The sequence below is a fragment of the Trachypithecus francoisi genome, unplaced genomic scaffold, assembly GCF_009764315.1.
Source record: "Trachypithecus francoisi isolate TF-2019V2 unplaced genomic scaffold, Tfra_2.0 Lachesis_group3, whole genome shotgun sequence".
Classification (NCBI taxonomy): domain Eukaryota; kingdom Metazoa; phylum Chordata; class Mammalia; order Primates; family Cercopithecidae; genus Trachypithecus; species Trachypithecus francoisi.
The window spans coordinates 1,924,855-1,946,416 of record NW_022681468.1 but is presented as its reverse complement, the minus strand read 5'-3'; the positions used below and the strand labels follow the sequence as shown (position 1 = coordinate 1,946,416).

Genomic DNA, 21,562 nt, shown 5'->3' with positions numbered 1-21,562 from the left:
CCAGCCTGGGCGATAGGGCGAGACTCCGTCTCAAAAAAAAAAAGAAAATTAGCAAATACTTTATTTTCTTAAAGTTTATGAAGTTATATTCATATCAAACAAAATAAATTTCAAGTAAAAAACCATTAGTAAAGATTCAGAGATTACCATAGGATGACAAACATAGCTTCAAATATATAAATGAAAAAGGTTCAGTATTACAATGAAAACTTGACAAGCTGACATCTGAGTGGAAGATTTTCCACTTCACAACTGAAAACCATAGAAACTAATAAGGATCAGAAAGAGGAGAAAAGCACAGTGAAGCAGCACAGTCTAAGGAAACGCAGCTGAAGTAATGCTCACTTAGTGAAGGGAAACATGTAACCTAAAACTGCACAAATTGTAATACAATAAGTAGTTAAAATTCTTGAGTTAAGAATCCAAATCAAGACACAGGAAAACAACCATACCACAAACCCAAGAAAGTAGAAGAAACGGAACCATAAAGGTACGTGCAGAAATGAATGGAACAGAGAACAAAAATCACTAAGAATGACTGGCCAAAACTAGATTTTTTTTTTCTTTTTTTTGAGATGGAGTCTCACTCTGTCGCCCAGGATGTAGTGCAGTGGCATGATCTTGGCTCATGCAACCTCCGCCTCCCAGGTTCAAGCAATTCTCCTGCCTCAGCCTCCCGAGTAGCTGGGACTACAGGTGCGCACCACCGCGCCTGGCTGATTTTTGTATTTTTGGTGGAGACGGGGTTTCACCATGTTGGCCAGGCTGGTCTTGAACTCCTGACCTCAGGTGATCCACTGGCCTCGGCCTTTTAAAGTGCTGGGATTACCGGCGTGAGCCACCGAGCCCAGCCAAAACTAGATTTTTGTAAAGCGAAATGGTAAAATAGACTAACCTCTCTGTAAGTACTGTTTTAGCTGAACCCCGCAAGTTTTGGTAAGTAGCTATTATATGCAAATCTAAACATTTTCTAATTTCCTTTATGATTTTGTCTTTGAAAATGAATTATTTATACGTGTGTTTTTCATTTGGCAACTATGGATTTTGTTACTACCTTTTGTTACTGATTTTCAAGTTTACCACAGTTTGATCAGAGAATATGGCCCAAATAATCCACTTTTTGGTATTTTTGAAATGTGGCCAACTTTTGAAAATGCCCCATGGGTGCCTAGAAAGCAGGTGTGGCCTCTGACTGAGTGCAGTTGCCCCAAGTGTCTATTCAAACAAACTTAATTGTGCTTTTCACATCTTCCCTATCCTTGTTCATTTCTGTACTTGTCAGTTATGTGTGACCTACTGAGCACTTGAAATGTGACTGGTACAACTGGCATGAGAAGCTGAATTTTAAATGTTATTCAATGTTAGTTCATGGAATTTATTTATTTATTTAATTTTTTTTTTTTTTTTTTTTTTTTTTTGTCTCGCTCTGTCGCTTAGGCCGAGTGCAGTGGCGCCATCTTGGCTCACTGTAACCTCCGCCTCCCGGCTTCAAGCAATTCTCCTGCCTTAGTCTCCCGAGTAGCTGGGATTACAGGTGCCCACCACCACGCCTGGCTAATTTTTATATTTTTAGTAGAGACAGGGTTTCACCATGTTGGCCAGGCTGGTTTCAAATTCCTGACCTCAGGTGATCTACCCACCTCGGCCTCCCAAAGTGCTGAGATTACAGGTGTGAGCCACTGCGCCCTGCCAGTTCATGGAATTTAAATAGTTCCATGTGGCTAGTGGCTACAGGGCTGCACAGGGCACAGGGCAGGCATCAAAGCTGCTGTTTAACAAGCGGCATTGGGAACTTTGGCTTTCCACACAGGAAACATTAAATTCAATTCCTGCCAGGTGTGGTGGCTTGTGCCTGTAATCCCAGATAGTCGACAGGCTGAGACATGAGAATCACTTGCATCTGGGAGGCGGAGGTTGCAGTGAGACAAGGCTGTGCCACTGCACTCCACCCTGGGTGACAGCAAGAAAGTGAAACTCTGTCTCCAATTAATTAATTAATTAATTTAATTCCTATTTTATACCACATGCACATTAAATTCCACATGGATCAAAGACTAAAAGGTGAAAAGCAAAACTATAAAACTTTTCAAAGAAAGCTTGGGAGAATATGCTTATGATATTGATGAGTAGGATGATTTCCTAAACAAGTCACAGTGTTAACAAACAATAATGGAACATAGTGATATATTTGTCTGGATTAAAATGTAAAATGTCTGAAAGTCAAAAACAGACTACAAAGTGAAAGGCAAACACAGAATTGGAGAAAATCTTTGCAATGCACATGACTAATAAAGAATTGAATCCAGAATATATAAAGAACCCTTATAAAAGTCCATTTTAACAAAAAACACATCCAACCCAGCTGAAAAGTGAGCAGAGGGTATGGTCAAGGTCATTATGTCCCCAGCTCTTCACACAAGGGACGCTGGGCTCCTGCCACCCTCCAGCCCTGCCTGACTCCTCCCAGGAGAGAACTGAGCCACCAGATAGGCATGTGGCAGGCATGGGTCTCCGCCTCTGTTGCATGGAACAAATATCTTCAAAGGCCATGTGCTCAGGACCTGGGCTCTTTTCTTCTCTCTCTGCCCTCAACCTTTGCAAAGCAGCAACCTTGGAGAGCCTGCCGGCTGTGCCTCCCGACGCGCCTCCAGGTAGAAGGCCCCGTCACACACCTGTGCATAACTTCGTCGCCTCCTCTACCCTTGCTTTGCAGAGCAGAGGGTGATTTTCCAACACCTATAGACCCTGGCACTCATGCTTCTCTGTCCTACTCAGATGCGGGACACCAGAGGGTCTTCGCTGATTTCCTGAAACCTCACCAGGAAGGAGCAGCAATTCCCAAGGAAAAGAACCAGGACCAGCCAATGCACACATACAGCCCTGCTCCAGGTGCAGAAATGCCAACTGGAAAACAGAGAAGCTACTTCCCAGTCACCAGCCTTGGAGCACCCACGGAGCGCAGGGGTCAGAAACTCCTACACCCTCCAGTGTAGGGGCAATGGAATGAAGCTGTCATGCTTGATTTATTCCAGAGGGAGCTGTCAGCAACAAATAGCATACAATGTCGGCCTCTGCTCTCGCGTTATTTTCTGCACTTTCGTGGAGGCCAGCCACATCGCACCACTGAATAACGTTTCCAGGGGAATATACCACAAGCTGCCACCGAGCTCCTCTTGGTCTTGTTCGTGTGCTTGTTTTCCATATATGCCTCTATGTTTTGTACAGAAAAAGAGTAAGATATTTTGCTGCCACCAGGGCCAATTTTTGCCCCCATGTGAGTGACATTGCCACTGATGAGAACACAGAGCCCCTTGTAATGCAGTCACATCCTGACGGCCTCCGCCATTGCGCTGGGGCCAGGCAAGCATAGAAATGGCAGCAGACCAGGGCCTTCAGGCTGCCGCTGCCCCTGGCCTGAGGTCCTGCAGTGCCAACAGCAGAGGCCCCCATGGTGTGAGGCGGCCGTGCTGCCAGGGCAGGCCCCAGAGAGTTGAGCCCACGGCCACCAGCCCCAAACCACTGTCCTGCTGCCTCCCACAGCTACGCAGGGTTCCCACCCGGGTGGACACAGCCCTCCCAGGAGCCCAGCCCTTGCTGCCATGACCACCATTGCCTCCCAGCTGAGAGCCCATCCTTGCCAGCCTCTGCCTGGTTCTTGACAAGTTCAGCCCTATTCATCCTCCCCTCCTGGCAGCCTGTTAGTGGCTCTGGGGAAGCTGGCACTGATTAATGACAGTAACAGATGACATCCATCTGCCCATCAGGTGAAAACTCACCGCTGTCATCTTTCCTGTCAGACTCTGCGGGCAGCATGGGGGCCCGTCTGGCTGGGACCTAAAGTCCCTGGCCACCCCCTGCAGGGCCTGAGGTCTCCAAGCAGGGCCTCAGACCAATGTGGAGACAGATGAGCCCAGCGAGGCCAGAAGGGCCAGCTCTGAGCCTGACCAGGCCTGACCAGGAGCCCTGTCCCCACAGGCCAGCTGCCTTTCTCAGACCACTCTGAGGTGAGCGGTGGGTCCCAAAGGTGGGTTGGGTTCCCTGCCTTCGCCTCCACCCCGTCAGACCCCCTAATCCCACTGACCTGGGTCAGCTCTGCCACCTGCCCTGTTCTCTCCAGACCACCCAGAGCCTCGACTGAGCCACTGCCCAGCGTCCTGCCGTGAGTGGACAGGAACCAGCACGGGCTCCCAGCGTCCACCTGCCCACCCCGCCCAGCTGCCCCACTGGGACCTGACAGGGAGGAGCCCACACTGGCGTGCCTGACAACAGCCATGACCTTTCCTGTGCTGCAGAGAGGGAAACTGAGGCTCAGCAAGGCCAGACAATCTGACCGCTCACTGGCCTGGCCTCCTGACCCCAAAATCTGTGCCCCAGGGGAAAGAGAAGAAAGAGGTAGCACATCCTACAGCACAATCCCCACGCCAAGGTCTGTGTTGCCCACGACAGGGCCCAGGGAACGAGAAGAAAGAGGTAAGTGCATCCTACAGCACAATCCCCATGCCAAGGGCTGTGTCCCCCTGCGGTAGGGCCCTGGGGTTGGACATGAACGCCCAGGTCCCCCATGGCCTGCTGACCCCAAATGGGAGAGGGCCCAGCCCCAGCAGCCCAGCCCAGCTGGGAGCTGGGCACCCCAGAGGGAGCCTCGAGATCAGTTGCCACGGCCAGGACACTACAGAGAGGGCCGACGGGAGTAGGGGCCTCAAGCCAACAGCTTAGGGGGTGTTTTCTCTGCAGAAAAGCCCTCTGCTCCCCAGCAGAGAAGTGTGCCTGCACCTGGGATCTGCTTTGCATGTAGAGGGGGCAGTAGCCCCACACAGAGGGGCTGACCGGGCCAGAGTGCAGCAGAGACGCTGTGGCAACCCACAGAAGATCCCAGGACGCCAGCCCACAGCCCAAGGCGGACCGGGCGGGGGAGCAGTAATGGGTTCCACACGTCCCGCAACGCCAAGCTGCCTGAAGTGGGGAGGGGCTGGGGGTCAGCACACACAGGAGGCAAAGGTCATGGACAGGCATCTCCGATCCCATCAACCCCGAAGTCCCCCAGGGCCGGCCCAGGCATCCCATGGACCGGCAGTGATGGGGCCTGGCGCACCCCTGGGGATGGACCCTCAACAGCAGCCTGAACAAGGAGCCCGGAGCCAGGAGACGCACCTGCTGCCCCAGGGAGGTCCCCACTCTGGGAGGGTCAGGGTGTGGCAGCCGGTAGGGGCAGCTTCTGCTTCATCCACAGTTGAAGGATGCCCAGAGGGTGGGGGAGGAAGGGCCTCACCCGCAGGACTAGCCGGTTCAGTCTCGCCCTGTTGGGGGACGCGTCCTGAGTGGAGGGGGCTTTCCAGCCTGCAAGGGTCACACAGGAAGCCCAGGGTCACCACTGATGAGAGGACAGGGCTCCAAGGGGCTGGGCCATGTGATCCTGGCCCCACATCCCCTCTGAGGTTGAGGTTCGAGGATCTCACGAGTGTCCCCTCTCCTGTCCTGCATCCTCACCCATGCTCCACCAGCATCCCAGCCCCGGCTCTTGCACCCATCCCTCCATCCTTTCCTCCCTCCCCCCTCCTTCCATTCCAACTGTCTGAGCTGGCTTGGGCACCGTGCCTGCGTAGCACCCACTGGGGGTTTAAACCACAGACATTTCACCATCCTGGGGGTGGAGATCAGGTGCAGTGCCGCACTGGGACCCCAGGAAGCAGATGACAGCTCCTGGCACATCTCCTGGGCATGTCTGTGGATTGCTGGGGCTCCCAGCAGCTCTCCCAAGCCCTGGAAATGCCTCCTGGATCTGCTATATCCACCTGGAGCCTCTTGGTGCACAGCGGCACACACAACACCTCCCCTCTCCACCCCGAAGGATGCCCACTACAGCGAGGTCCTCATCCACCCAGTCTCCAGCCACCCTGTTCTAGGGCACCTGGGTCCCCAGCCGGCTTCTAACTGGCACCCACGGCCAGTGCTCTTGGCTCTGGAGGAAGGAGATGGAGGCTTTGCTTGGCATTCCTTCCTCATGGGTATGGAGAGCCCCCTCCAGGGCCCCTTCCCCTCACCCCACCCGGCAGCCAGACCGCAAATACTTCACACGGTACTTTGAATTTAATGGTTCACATGGGCTCCTCTCTGAGCTACTGCCTTTTATTTTATGACTAAATTAATATTATACATACAAGAGCACATTTAAGACCCCCGCCAGAGGATCAGGAACAGTGGTCATGTGGGAAAGGATACATTTTACACACAATCGTCTCCGGGCCATTAACAGGCCACGCATCCATCTGTCTCCACAGCTGACCTTAATCCCGTCCTGGCGCCTGGGGCCTGAGGCTCGTGGAATCGCCTGCCACACGTGTCTTTGCGGACCACTAATTTGTGCGTGTTCAGGATATATTGGGTTTCATAATTTTTATATGCAAATCTATAAAAAGCCCTTTGCTATGTCATTTAAATCACTGAATAATTAACCAGGCTATCCAGCCCACCTCCATTCTCCTCAAATCCCTGGAAGTGAGAGGGGCCAGCACTGACCAGGAGAGCAGGGTCCCAGGGTCCCCTCTGGACAGACTGCCCCCACAGTGGGCGCCGGATCTGCTGGACCCAGGAGGCCTGGGGGACTGACCCACCTCCTCTGGGATGTGGTCAGAGCAATGGCCTGAGCCAGCCCTGTGAAGACCGTGGCCCCAACCCCCGACAGTGCTTCACCCTCTGTCTCAGAGAGAACAGCACAGGCTGTAAGAGAGATTCCCTAGACAAAAGGGCAGAGCACCTGTCCAGTGATGTGGAACCCACAAGACCACTGAGAGGTACCCCTGCGCCCTCCCAAGCTCCCTCTTCCCCTCCCTCCTCCATCCACCCGTGCATCTGTCCTTCCATTCTTCCCTCCTCCCCTCCTTCCCTATCCATCCATGCATCTGTCCTTCCATTCCTCCCTCCTCCCCTCCCTCCTTCCCTCCCTCCTCCCTCCATCCATTCATCTGTCCTTCCACCCCTCTCCACCCCTCCCTCCTCCCAAGCTCCCTCCTCCTCTCCCTCCTCTATCCATCCATGCATCTATCCTTCCATTCTTCCCTTCTCCCCCCCTCCTCTATCCAAGCATCCGTCCTTCCACCCCTCTCTCCACCCCTCCCTCCTCCCCTCCCTCTCTTCCTCCACTCCTCCCTTCCTTCTTCCCTCCCTCCATTGCTCCCTCCCTCCCTCCTTCCACCCAGTCATCCAGCTGCCTGGATGTGCACGGGGTGCCTGGCCATTGCAGAGCACTGGAGACACAAAGGCAGAGAAAAGAGGTACAGTCCCAGCCCCCAGAGGTCCCTGCAGAGGGAAGCCGATCTGTTCCACTCTCCAGCCCCCGCCCAGGTCGGCCTCCACCATGCACCTCCCACCATGTGCTGGAGGCAGCTGTTCCCAGCAGGATTCCAGAGCACCACACCTGGGCTATCTCAGTCACTGTCCCTGCTCTCCGGGAGCCTGGCCTCCCCAGGAGCAGCATGGATCTTTCCAGGACGGGCATGAGAGCCCTTCAGGGGCTTTATCACAGTCCCGCACCCCCAGCCCTGTGCAGAGGTTCTAGTATTTTCCTGTTTTTCAGGCAAGGTTTGGAGGGAAGGTGGGCACGGGCTCAGAGCTCAGACCCCATGAGGGCTTTGCTCCCTGAGGGCTGTGACAGCTCAGAAGAGGCGACGGCTTCAAACTGGACCTTGGGAGAGGAGTCAGGACCTGCCCAGTGGCTGGGGAGGAGCAAAGGTGGGGCAGCGAGCACCCGAGGCCCGGCCCGCATGCTGGGGGTGGGGAGGGTGCCAGGACTCGGGGGGAGGCCTGTCTCAGCGTGGGCTGCCCCCACAGAACCCGCAGGCAGGCAGCTGCAGCAACAGACTATTCCTTATAGTTCCGGAGGCCGGAAGTCCAGGATCAAGGCTCCGGTGGCTCGGCTCCTAGAGAGAGCCGCTTCCCAGGCTGCAGACACTGTCCCTGGCTGTGTCCTCACATGGCCTTTTCTGGGCACAGGCTGGGGGCGCAGCCAATGTCACTCTTCCTCTTCCTGTAAGGGCCCGCATCCCATCATGGGCGCCACCCTCAGGATCCGACCCTAACTGCCTCCCAAAGACCCCATCTCAGACACCGTCCCATGGAGGTTAGGGCTTCAACCCAGAACTGGGGGGACCCACACATTCCGCCCATGACAGGCCTTGAAAGCCAGGCCAAGGAGTCAGCCTGGATGCCCTTGCCAGTGGATCCCCAGCACCAACGCAGGCCCATCTCAGACCCTTTAGAAATCCCCTCTCCAGGCCGGGCGCGGTGGCTCAAGCCTGTAATCCCAGCACTTTGGGAGGCCGAGACGGGCGGATCACGAGGTCAGGAGATCGAGACCATCCTGGCTAACACTGTGAAACCCCGTCTCTACTAAAAAAATACAAAAAACTAGCCGGGCGAGGTGGCGGGCGCCTGTAGTCCCAGCTACTCGGGAGGCTGAGGCAGGAGAATGGCGTGAACCCGGGAGGCGGAGCTTGCAGTGAGCTGAGATCCGGCCACTGCACTCCAGCCCTGGCGACAGAGCGAGACTCCGTCTCAAAAAAAAAAAAAAAAAAAAAAGAAATCCCCTCTCCAGAAGAGACCGAGAGCAGGCCCTGCCTCTCTGAGCCGAGTGTGCCCTTTGTAAGAAAGCAGTCATCGTGACTGTAACTCTCTCCTAATTCTGAGAGTCCAGGAAACTGTCAAGCCTGAGGGGGGATCACGGGAACCCCTGGATTTGTAGCCAGTTGGTCAGAAGTGTGAGCCTGGGACCCCCTACCTTGCAACTGGCATCTGCAAGAGGGGCAGTTCTGTCTGTGTGACCCGCGGGTGATTTCTGCAGAGCTGAGGTGCCGCACAGTAGCTGGGGTGGGGATGGGCCGTCTGTGTCGGTGCAGTGGTGACCCCACCCTTGGCGGCTAGAAGGCAGCCATGTCACCTGCGTGGGTGCAGATCCTCGTGTCTCCAGGGGCCTGGAGGGCCCACGCAGCCTGGCAACAAAACATGAAGAATGAGTACCACCCACTGTCTGAGAGCCCCCACGGGTCCTACTGAGATCCAGGAAGTACCAGTGTCAAGCTTCCCAGCCTGATGGTGGCGCCTCTTCTCAGGACAGAGCAGCCCCCAAGGTCTGGCAGCAAAACCTGAGGAACGGGTCCCACCCGTCGTCTGAGACGTGCGTCACCACCCACGCGCTCTGCACTCCGAGGCTCCACACAGAGAAACGAGGGCATCGGGGATGCTGAGTCTAAATGCGATTCAGGGGAGCCCAGCTCTGGGAGTGCGGCATTTTGGGGCCACCTTCATTCTGTGATCTTGCTTTTTTTCCCTTTTTATGGACGCATAAGAGCTTGAGCTATGATAAAATCCTACGAGTAAATAAGTCTAAGAGCTCTCCGATGCATGCAAAGTAGAACTTCTGTGTGATAAAACACTGTGTCATAGTTTTATAGGCAGCATTTTTTCTTTCTTAGAGGTACATAAAACAACAATGCACCTTATAATCAATGGCATTCAACAAAATAGTTAAAAAATAATACCCCACAGTCCAGCAGGGTCTGTCCAAGAGGAGCAAGAATGGCTCACATTAGATCAATCCCCCAGGTGACTCACCAGTCTGCTAAAAGGACTAAAGGACAAAAAAACCACATGAATTATCTTAATAGACTCAGAAGACCTGTACAAAGTTCAACACCTATTTATAATTTCTAAAAACTCTCAGAAGGCTACAAATAAAAGAGAATATCTTTAACCTGATAAAACCTACTTTCCAGAAACTCCCAGGAAACATCAGACTTCACAGAAAAATCTAAGATGCAATCTCTTCCAGACCAGAAATCAAGGGCATCCCTTATCGCCACTCAGTTTAACATAATCTCGAAAGTTCCGGGAAACACTGCAAACAAACAAACAAACAAAATTAAGACATGAAGAGGTGTAAGGACTGGAAAGGAAGAGATAAAACTGTCATGATGGTGGATAACGTGGCCATCTATGTAGAAAATGTCACCGAATCAACAAACTACTAGGACGAACACTTACAAGATAAACCTACAAAAATCAATAATGTGACTCTATGGCAGCAATAATCAGCCAGAACATAAGACACCATTCAGCAACTGAAGCAATTAAGTGGCTGGGAATTAGATTACCAAGGAACAGGCTGGCCTTTTGCTGAGAAAATTCCGGAACTCGGTGAAAGGACCCAGCCAAGCCGCTGAAAGGAGAAGGCACCATGGTCAGCTCGGGAGTGACCAGCAGCACAGCCCACGACATCACCAAATTAGCTTCTAGATTAGTGCAATGCAAAGCAATGTTCCAGCAGGCATTTTAAAGACACCCAACCACAGCCCTGTTCCAGCACGCTGTGGAAGAATGAGCGTCCCTGAATGGGAAGCTGATTGAAAAGCCAAGAGAAAGGGCTCACTCCACCAGGATGAAGACAAACTATGAAGCCATGGAAATGAAAGATAAAAATAAAAGCCAGCACGCTGCCAGTGACGGAACAAGCCCACCCTGAACGGATTCAGGGACGTGTGGGAACTCACTTAGGTAAAAGTCGACTCCCACAGATCAAGGAGAACCCAGCGTAGGGGAAAGTGGCTCATTATACGGAGACAAAGTCACGTCGGCCGCAGATGGACTAAAGAGGAAACTGACAAAGACAGCAGGGAGGCTAGGCAGGGCGCAGGGAGGAGGCGCACTCTCAGGACAGCGCTGACGCAACCCTAGCACCAAAGACCACCAGTAACCACCCTCCACGTCCACACCAAAGCCAACGAAAGAAAGATGCCCCCAGCCACAGGGTGGAGAGTGGGCTGGAGGGAGCCTGGGGACCCCACTGGGCTGTCCCCTGAAAGTGGCACCAAGCCTGCTGGAAGGCATCATCTGCTGGGCCTGAGGCCCCCCAGACAACGTCGGCACTCTGGACTCCTCCTGCCAGCACTCAGCCACCCCGTGCCCACTCAATCTTACCGAGGTGTGCATGGCCGACAGAGTTCAGGCATTGACTTTGCAGCTGGAGACAGAGCCTTGACCTCGGGGACTTTGGAGGTGCTGGAACTGGTCAGTGGAGGGCCTCCTGTGGGACTTGGAGGTGCTGGAACTGGTCAGTGGAGGGCCTCCTGTGGGACTTGGAGGTGCTGGAACTGGTCAGTGGAGGGCCTCCTGTGGGACTTGGGCACGGAGAGCAGCTTCAGGCCAGGCTGTAGCTGGGACCACAGGACGCAGCCGGGGGCCTCAGAGGCAAGTCCAGGGATTCTTCCAGCCCCCACTCCCAGGCCCCCCTGGAGACCTCACTTCCCTGACTGCCACCCGCCGTCCCAGCTTCAAACAGGTTCTTTGAGGGGAGGAGAAGCAATCTCCTCCATATAAATGTCTCATTGGGAATTAGTATGGATGAGGCTCTGGAGTGATGGGGCTGCGGAGTGATGGGGCTGCGGAGTGATGGGGCTGCGGAGTGATGGGGCTGCGGGTTTAATACATATTAACAAGGAATGGGCCTCCCCTTCCCGTGCCCTGTGCTAATCCCTCTGTTTGTGTAGCATCCATTATTCACCCTGTTTCTCAGCGCCAGCCCCGGGAACGGGGGTGGGTCCTTCCTCCTGGGGCTCCTTCCACGAAGGTGCTTTGAATCCCTGGCCTCGGGGGCTGAGGGTTCCCCTACAGGGTGTTCCACTACAGGGTGGATGGATCGGCTTTCTGTGGGTGTGGAACTCTGACCACAAGGACGCTCATCTTCCATTGGCACAGGAAACCGACCAGGAAACCTGTATTCCAGCCTTACCTTCAGCCCCACCGGTCTCCTGCCACTGATGCCACCTCTGCCAGGAAGCCCACCTGGTCTGCCGACCTGGTCTGCACCCGTCCCCTGGGGAAGCCACAATCCTCTCGTCCGACCTGGCAGGGGGTCGGAGACCCAGCGACGCCACCCAGCCCGCTGCAGGTGGGCTGCTCCAAGGGGACCCAGTTCTCTTATTGGACTCCACCAAGGGCTCCTGTCCACACTGCCGCCTGGCCGGGCCGCGGGTGGAGCTCCGGCGCCCTCGTGTGGCCTGTGTGTGCAGGACCTCAGCAGTGCTGCCCCGTGGGAGGATCCAGGGAGCCAAGCCCAATATCAGTGATTACCCAGGTCACAGTCTGGGGATGCACAGACCCAGCGTGTGGCACTGGGACCGAGCCCCACCCTCGGCCTGGGTTTGCACGCTTCCAACAGTGCACTCGCTTCCTAACCCGAGAACGTCCCTGTCCACACAGAGGGAGAGCCCTGCTGCCTGGGCTTCCCTCCCCTACACTCGTCAGGCCCCCTTCACTGCAGCTGCCCCCAGAACCTTGCAGGGATTGGGGGGTGGAGCCCAGGACCTCTGCTGCCCAGGCCCACTGAATATTGGGCAGCCCAAAGCCCTGACCCTACCTCCCCTTGGCTCCTAAACACCACTGGGCATGTGTGCCTAGGGGCAACACAGCCCCTCCCATCCATGGGATGCCAACCCCCTCTAGTGATGCCCACCACGCGCGGGGTCTCAAAGGCCCAGTCCTGTGCCCTGCCCACCCTCCTCATCCCTAGTGAGGATGGCCCCCATCCCTAATGCGCATGGCCCCCCATCCCTCGTGTGCACGGCCCCCATCCCTAGCATGGATGGCCTTGTGGACTTAACAGGACCCTCCATGAATCTCCATGGGAAGTTCAAGACCCATCCCCCGGAGCCTGCTCCACCCTCCGAGGGGCAGGACCCTCTGCCCATCCCACCCCTCCATCTGTTCCTCCTCCCCTGGAGCCCCACCAAAGCCAGGAGGAGGAGAGGCAGGGGAAACAGCCCCCATTGGCTCCTGAGTTGGCCCCAGCAGAGCACCCACACAGAGGCAGGAGTGGGGGGTCCTGAGAGGCCAGCTGTCCTCAGGGATTTCAAGATGCCCCCTGCACTCACTCAGCACCACCCTCATCCCACCCAGCCTGGCCAGACAGACAAGGGCCTGGGCCAGGGGCAGGAGCAGAGGGTGATGGGGGCACAGACCTGTGAGGGTCATGGGGGTGAAGGACCTGAGGCTGGAAAGACCCCAGTGAGTGAGGAGGCCAGATCCCCATCTTCTCAGCCCTCACCATCCCCACTGCCCCCACCCACCCCAGCCCAGGCATCCCCTGAGAAGGCAGGCTGGGGAGGACAGTTAGGGCAAAGGGGACCAGGACTGTGCTGGGGCTGGGCCGCTCTCACTCCATCCCTTAAGCCCCTGCCTCTCTCCAGCCTGCCCCCTCCACACCCAGCCCACCCACTCCCGCCACCCCTCCCTGGCATCCCACAGCTGTGACCACAGCTGGGACACCGCGGAGAACTCACCACAGCACTCAGAGCAGCCAAACCCTCCTCTTGGCCATAAGGACCTTTCCGGTGGCCCTCTCCGGTCTCACCTGCAAGCACCCCTCTGCTTCCCCTCACAGAGGGGTGAGGGCATGAAGGCCCCACAGGGTGAATGAAGGAGTGAAGACCCCATGGGGTGAATGAAGGAGTGAAAACCCTATCAAGTGAATGAAGGAGTGAAGACCCCATGGGGTGAATGAAGGAGTGAAGGCCCCACGGGTTGAGTGAGGAGTGAAGGTGGCTCTGCAGCCTGCCCGGGCCTGGTGAGTCTCACAAGCCCCCAACTCACGCGGCCTGGTCTTTGTCCAGCAGAGTCTGAGCAGAGTCCCCACCGTCTGCACTGGCCCTGGGACCCCCTCTCTCCTGGACCCAGGGGAAGGGTCCATGCTCAGCCCAGGGCTGCTGGGTGCTGAACCTGCCTGCCTGTGGCTGCACCCCTGTGTCAGCCACCGCTGCGGGTTCCACGGCTGAAGCTCCACTTCCTTCCTCCCAGAAAGTCTCAGCACAGGGCTCCACTGGGGATCCCTCAAGGACGGAATGCCCCGGGCCCACGGAAGGGCCTTGTGGAGACATTTCCCCCAAGGTGGAACTGGCAGCCCTCTCGGTGGTGGGAGGGGACAGCTTGCCTGGGGCTGGGGGGAGGAGGTTGTTCTCGGGGCCTTTGCTGACCAGCTCTGAGCACTCTCTGGGACCAAGACCACGGGAGCAGGGAGGCCTGGGGGCTGTGCTGGTCACCCACACACAGGGCAGCCCCCGAGCCAGAGATGGCCATGCTCAGAGCCCAGAGACCAGAGGCCCCAAGGGGAATGGCACCCTTCCCCTCACCCAACCTGCTCAAGTCAGTGGAGCTACCGCCTGGCCTGGGGTTGGGCAGCCCACGGTGGTCCCAGAGGAGGAGAGTTGCCAGGTAGTGACAGCCCCACAAAGGGGCACATGGAAGCACCTGGACCCGACCCCAGAAGGGCTCAGGCACTTGGGTGCTGGAACAGGTGGCAGAGGCAGGACTGGGCTGCGTGGAGGACGCCATCCACTGCCGCCCCTGGGCAGTCACCATGGCCCCAGGCAGTTACACCTACCACAGGAGACCCACGGGCTCAGCTTCCTCCCCACCGCGTTCACTCCTCCAAACCCAGTTCTGGTCACCAACCGCTGGTGCTTCCGCAGGCTTAAGGGGAATCGTGTTATGAACTAGAAGGGAATTTCTCTGCTTTGGAGAAAGTCCTCGGCTGTTTGTTGAAAAGTGTAAAGGGGGCTGGGTGCAGTGGCTCACGCCTGTAATTCCAGCACTTTGGGAGGCCAAGGCGGGCAGATCACAAGTTCAGGAGTTCAAGACCAGCCTAGCCAACATAATGAAACCCCATCTCTACTAAAAATACAAAAAAATTAGCTCGGCAGGCCGGGCGCGGTGGCTCAAGCCTGTAATCCCAGCACTTTGGGAGGCCGAGACGGGCGGATCACGAGGTCAGGAGATCGAGACCATCCTGGCGAACACGGTGAAACCCCGTCTCTACTAAAAATACAAAAAAACTAGCCGGGCGAGGTGGCGGGCGCCTGTAGTCCCAGCTACTCGGGAGGCTGAGGCAGGAGAATGGCGTAAACCCGGGAGGCGGAGCTTGCAGTGAGCTGAGATCCGGCCACTGCACTCCAGTCCGGGCGACAGAGCGAGACTCCGCCTCAAAAAAAAAAAAAAAAAAAAAAAATTAGCTCGGCATGGTGGTGCGTGCCTGTAATCCCAGCTACTCAGGAGGCTCAGGCAGGAGAATCACTTGAACCCAGGAGGCTGGGGTTGCAGTGAGCCAAGATAACACCATTGCACTGCAGCCTGGGAGACAAGAGTGAAATTCCATCTCAAAAAAAAAAAAAAGAAAAAGAAAAAGAAAAGCCTAAAGGGATCACAGGAGGCCGTCCGTCCAGAAGCCCACCCCAGAGCCCCCTTCTGGGATCTTGCTTTGTGCAGAGAGGTGGAAAGGCCCCATGCCCCTCCCCGACCCGCTACCCACCTGCCCCCCAGCCTCTCACTCTGACAAGCTGGCCTGGAGAGTCAGGGAAGGGTCTTGTGTCAGGTTGCTCTGGGTGCAGTTGCCCCTCCCCAGGACAGGGAAGGGTGACAAACAAAAATGTGGGTGGGACCGGCGTCCTGATGCTGTCAGGGTGACACGGCCCAGAACATATTCCCCTCTATGGCCTCCCTAGAGAGTCAGACCCCATCCCTTCCCCTTCACCAGCTCCTCGTGCTCTGGAGGGATCACAGACCTGAGGAGACAGCCAGGGCCCCAACCCAGGGGGCTCTACCAGGGGAGCTCGAAAAGAAAGAGAAGGAGGTGGAATCGTGGGAATATTACCATCCCACTTTGCCCTGAAAGTAAATTTCAGGGCAAACGTATTAAATGGAATAAGAGAATATTCTATTTAGGTCGAAAGTGCAATTCACCCTATTGGCAAGCCAGGGAGGTGTGCTTCACCCAGACATTGGCCTCCAAGGAGAGAAACCCTCTGCCATCCTTCTAATTGCACATGTGCAAATGCTACATGCACACGTCTGCCTGAGCTGACTCCAACACTCGTTCATTCCCCCTGTGCCTGCAGGAAAGCCAGTCCAGGCATCTCAGAATATGAAGTTAATGTGGGAGAGACCAGTGGTCCAGAATGTGTACCAGGGTTCTCCAGAGAAACAGAGCCAACCAGATGTGTGGACACCTATCTTCGTATGCGTGTGACAGAGCTTGATCGCAAGGATTGGCTCATGTGATGACGGCACTGAGAAGCCCCCAGATCTGCAGTCAGCCTGTGGGAGACAGGGGGGCCAGTGGTGTCAGCTGGAATCCAAGGCCAGGAGAAGACCCATGTCCTGGCTCAGTCAAGCCAGAAAAGTGCACTCTTACGCAGTCTCTTTGTTCTATTTGGGTCTTCAGTCGATTGGATGTGGCGCCCACACTGGGGAGGGCAATCTGCTTTGCTCAGATGGCAAACACTGCCCAGTGTATAAGGCTCCCCAAGGCCCAGATGAAAGCAGACCTCTCCCCGGGCTGCCCCCACAGCCACGCCATGCAATTGGGCACCTGCAACCTGGACTTGGCAGCAGTCAGCATTGGAGCCGTCGACTCAAAAGTCTCAGCACACGGATTAGGAACCGAGCCCTAGAAGTCCACCTTGATTATTTCATGAGACTTGTGCCCTTCTCTCCCTACCAGCCAAGCAGTTCCCAGGTAGGCCCAGAGGACAGCAAATCTTGGAGCTAGAGAATGCCCGGCTCGAGCGTGACACAGGCGGGCATCACGGTGCTCTATTGCTTCCTGGTCTTCAGGGTTCATTTTACTGGCGTTTAAGAGGCTGGGATGGTGGCTTTTGTTTTCTAAAATCCTCAAGGAGCAAAATCCCACATAATCTTGGAGGAAATTAAACTTAGAAAATTAGATGCTAGGCTTGGCCGGGACCTTGACAGGGGTCCCCACAGGGCCAGACTGACACATCCACTGAGACCACATCACAGTTATTAACCTTTTGCTCCAAAACATATGGAGAAAAGCTGCTAGAAACACAGGGAGAATTTTCCTAAACCACAGTCACAGCGGGAGACTTCAACACACCTCGCTGGGTAATTGTCAGATCAAAGAATGAGTACAGGAAAAAAGAATATTAATAGAACAATTAACCACCATAAATTACTAGATCTACAAGACTTTGCACTCAACAAAGAAAGAAAGTGCCTTCCTTTCAAATAACAAACAAGTGAAAAAAAGAGCATGTTCAAGAACCCCAAGGAAATCCCAGTAGATCCCTAAAGGGGAAATTGTGAAATTTTGATCACAGTGCAATAAAACAGGGAACTCAGAACAGAGCATCTTCTTTAGAGTCCTCACCTCTTGTCAGCTTAGATGCGGGATAGAGACTATGTCTGACACGTTTTCTACCTGCAGGCTAGATGACTCTGCTTCCTCGTCGGCGGAATGAGGACCAGGCTGTTACCTACACGTCTCTGTGTTCTGCAAGTTAAAGGCGGTGAAACAGTTAATATCCACAGCACACAGAGCGTCACACACGCAGACAGCACTCAGTGGATGTTCGCTGCCAACACTAGCGGAAGACGCGACACACACTCTTCTGAATGACTCCGAGTTAGAGGACATGAAACATCAAATTAGAAGCTCAACTAATTTGATAACAAGAGCGCTACATACACTACATAGCAAAAACGGGTGCAGCAGAAATGGCTCTCAAAGGACAACGTATAGCCTTAAGTCATTTTTTTCTTTTTTTTTTTTTTTTTGAGACTGAGTCACGCTCTGTCGCCCAGGCTGGAGTGCAGTGGTGCGATCTCGGCTCACTGCAAGCTCCACCTCCCGGATTCACCCCATTCTCCTGCCTCAGCCTCCCGAGTAGCTGGGACTACAGGCACCTGCCACCACCATGCTCGGCTAACTTTTTTTGTATTTTTAGTAGAGGCGGGGTTTCACCATGTTAGCCAGGATGGTCTCGATCTCCTGACCTCATGATCCGCCCGCCTCAGCCTCTCAAAGTGCTGGGATTACAGGCTTGAGCCACCGCGCCCGGCCTAGCCTTAAGTAATTCTAATAGAAGGTAAGAAAGAATGAAAGTATGCTTTCATTTAAGAAACTAGAATAAGAAAGAAAATGTGACTCAGAAGAAATTTAGGGGAGCCTGGTCCACACCCTGATCCCTCCCTCTCTGTCTCCCCCGTGCTGCAGTGACGCCGCTTGTTATTGTGTTGCGGGGCCGTATTGTATTGCTCCTTGCAAACAGGGAACACATGTTACTTCCCAACTCGAACAGAAACAGGCTTCACACACCAGGAGTCAACTCCAGGCCTCCAGAGTGCAGGTGTTCAGACTCTTCACTGCTCACTCACATGCAGGGCCTCCAGGAACTCAGCCAGCAACTTCTCACGGTCAGGGACATCGCAGGGGCAGCCAGCTTGGACCAGGCAGAGGGATCACCACGCCAGCTCCGAAACCCAAGCCTTCTTCCGCAGGACTCTTCAAACATCTTCCCTATCATTTTATTCTGAACCTTTGTAAACACACAGCTAAGTTGAAAGAATTGTACAGCAGACACCGTCTACCTCCTTCTAGAGTGTCCCATCAACACATACGTGGTTCGAGCTCTGCCCTGGTTGCTCCCTCTCCCCACCAGCTATGCGTCCCTCAGCCATCTTATTTTTTAAATACGTTTCATTTTAATTTATTTTTATTTTGTTTTATTTCTTGAGACAGGGTTTCACTTTGTCACCCAGGCTGGAGCACAGTGGCGTGATCTCAGCTCACTCCTGGGCTCAAGTGATCGCCTCCCCCCACTAGCCTCCCAAGTAGGTGAGCTTGTGTTTACAGGTGCTAACACCAACACAACAGCCAATTTTTGTATTTTTTGTAAAGACGGGGTTTTGCCATGTTGTCCAGGCTGGTCTCAAACTCCTGAGCTCAAGTGATCTGCCTACCTCAGCCTCCCAAAGTGCTGGGATTACAGGCATAAGCCACTGTGCCTGGCCTCCTAACACTTCTTTTTTTTTTTTTTTTTTGAGACTCGCTCTGTCACCCAGGCTGGAGTGCAGAGGTATAATCTCAGTTCACTGGAACCTCTGCTTCCTGAGTTCAAGCAATTCTCACGTCTCAACCTCCGTAGTAGCTGGGATTACAGGCGCCTGCCGCCATGCCCAGCTATTTTTTTTTTATTTTTAGTGGAGACAGGGTTTCCCCATGTTGGCCAGGCTGCTCTTGAACTCCTGACCTCAGGTGGTCCACCCATCTCGGCCTCCCAGAGTGCTGGGATTACAGTCGTCAGTCACTGTGACTGGCCCTTAATACATTTTAAGGTAAATTGCAGTCCACTCCCTCTGAGCTCTTCAGCAGGCAGATTATAGGGTGTTATATGTAAAAATGTTTATTTAGAAATAGAATGCTTGCTCCCCGGTGCTGCAAAGAAATAGCACTCTAACATAAATTTAATTATCTCAGTAAGGCCATTTCTACTTTTTGCAGAAAGGGTGCTCATTGCAGACGGAACAATGGCGACAGCACATCTGAACAAAGGAGGGAAGCAATTTTTATCCCGTACGCAATTTGTCCCTGCTACTGTGTCCTGTCTCCATAGGCTGGAGCCAGACCTCACAATCTAAACTAAAAGCCTATTGGCGAACAGTTTAAAACTTTTCTAAATAGGTGAAAGTAATGGGAAGACAAAGGGAAAGAGGAAGTTGCTTGTGCCAGATAGGGAAGAGGCATAGGCTGCAAGCTGGGATATGCCTGCGAGCACGTCCAATACAGATATTTTGGTTAAAGCACAAAGACGTAGAATGTATTACGTGCCTACAAGCATGTTTAACAGCTCCACAGGATAGGGCTTAACGAAGAGTTATTAGCACAAAGCAAGGAGGCTTGAAGGAAGTTAGTCTTTAAAATAAACTGTTTTCTTAACACTTATGATTTATTCTTTAACAAGAAGGGAAACTTTGTAGAGGAACTTGGACTTTCCACACAGGGAACTAAAGTTCAATATTTGTTTATGATTCACTTTTCCTTTTTCCTTTTTTTTTTTTTTTTCTTTTTTTGAGACAGGGTCTCACCCTGTCACCCAGGCTGGATGGAGGGCAGTGTGGTGCAATCGTGGGCCACTGCAGCCTCGACCTCCCAGGCTCAAGTGATCCTCCCACCTCAGCCTCCCAAGTAGCTGAGACTACAGGCATGCACCATCACAACTCAGCTAATTTTTTTTTTTTTTTTTTTTTTTTTTGAGACGGAGTCTTGCTCTGCTGCCCGGGCTGGAGTGCAGTGGCCGGCTCTCAGCTCACTGCAAGCTCCGCCTCCCGGGTTCACGCCATTCTCCTGTCTCAGCCTCCCGAGTAGCTGGGACTACAGGCGCCTGCCTCGTCGCCCGGCTAGTTTTTTGTATTTTGTAGTAGAGACGGGGTTTCACCGTATTAGCCAGGATGGTCTCGATCTCCTGACCTCGTGATCCGCCCGTCTCGGCCTCCCAAAGTGCTGGGATTACAGGCTTGAGCCACCGCACCCGGCCAACTCAGCTAATTTTTTATATTTTTTTTAGAGATGGTATCTCCCTATATTGCCCAGGCTGGTCTTGAACTCTTGGGCTCAAGTGATTCTCCTGCTTCAGCCTCCCAAAGGGCTGGGATTACAGGCGTGAGCCACAGCACCTGGCCCCCTTTTTTTTTTTTTTTTCTTTGAGAGGGAGTCTCACTCTGTCGCCCAGGCTGGAGTGCAGTGGCACAATCTCAGCTCACTGCAACCTCCGCCTTCTGGGTTCAAGCAATTCTCCTGCCTCAGCCTCCCAAGTAGCTGGGACTACAGGCACCCGCAATCACGCCTGGCTAAATTTTTTTTATTTTTTTTTTTTAGTAGAGATGGAGTTTTGCTATGGTGGCCAGGCTGGTCTTGAACTCCTGACCTCAAGCGATCTGTCCACCTTGGCCTCCCAAAGTGGGATTACAGGTGGGAGTCACCATGCCTGGCCTCCTTTTTTCTTTAAAGTAAAAAGAAAATATTTACATGTAGTAAATATTATTTGGCTATAAAGGGAATGAATTACTGATACATGCTACAATGTAGATGAACTTTGAAAACATTAAGCTGAGGGAAAAGAGGTGGACATAAAGGGCCACCCACTACATGACTCCATTCACATGCAAGTCCAGAAGCCAGAAATCCATAGAGACAGAAAATAAAGGCCAGGCGCGGTGACTCACGCCTGTAATCCCAGCATTTTGGGAGGCCAAGGCAGCGGATCCCCTGAGGTCAGGACCATCCTGGCCAATGTAGTGAAACCCAATATCTACCAAAAATACAAAAATTAGTTGGGTGTGGGGGTGTATGCCTGTAATCTCAGCTACTTGGCGGCTGAGGAAGGAGAATTGCTTGAACCTGGGAGGTGGAGGTTGGAGTGAGCCAAGATCGCACCACTGCACTCCAGCCTGGGTGACACAGCAAGACTCCATCTCAAAAAAAAAAAAAAAAAAAGAGTAGATTAGTGGTTGCCTAGATGACTTCTAACAAACACATACACCTATCAAGAGGAAGAACACCGCCACCAATCCAGAATGTTCCCTCATGCCCTCTCCCAGCAAAGCCCTACCCCCACCCTACCCCAAAAGACACCCCCAGTACAATTTCTTGCCTGTTCTAGAACACCACATAAAAGGAATTACACAGCAGTTCCTGCTCTGTGGAAGGTCTCTCTTTTGCTCA

At 53.7% G+C, this 21,562-nt stretch overlaps 1 long non-coding RNA gene across 1 annotated transcript; it reads right to left on the bottom strand.

The window, feature by feature from the left end:
• Window positions 1-7,216: 7,216 nt before the first annotated feature.
• LOC117071294 lies at window positions 7,217-17,411 on the bottom strand. Its single transcript, XR_004432231.1, has 5 exons — window positions 17,210-17,411; window positions 10,969-11,168; window positions 9,761-9,889; window positions 8,774-8,984; window positions 7,217-8,023 (listed from the first exon to the last, which is right to left on the bottom strand). It is a non-coding gene; the product is annotated as an uncharacterized LOC117071294 (long non-coding RNA).
• Window positions 17,412-21,562: the final 4,151 nt, after the last annotated feature.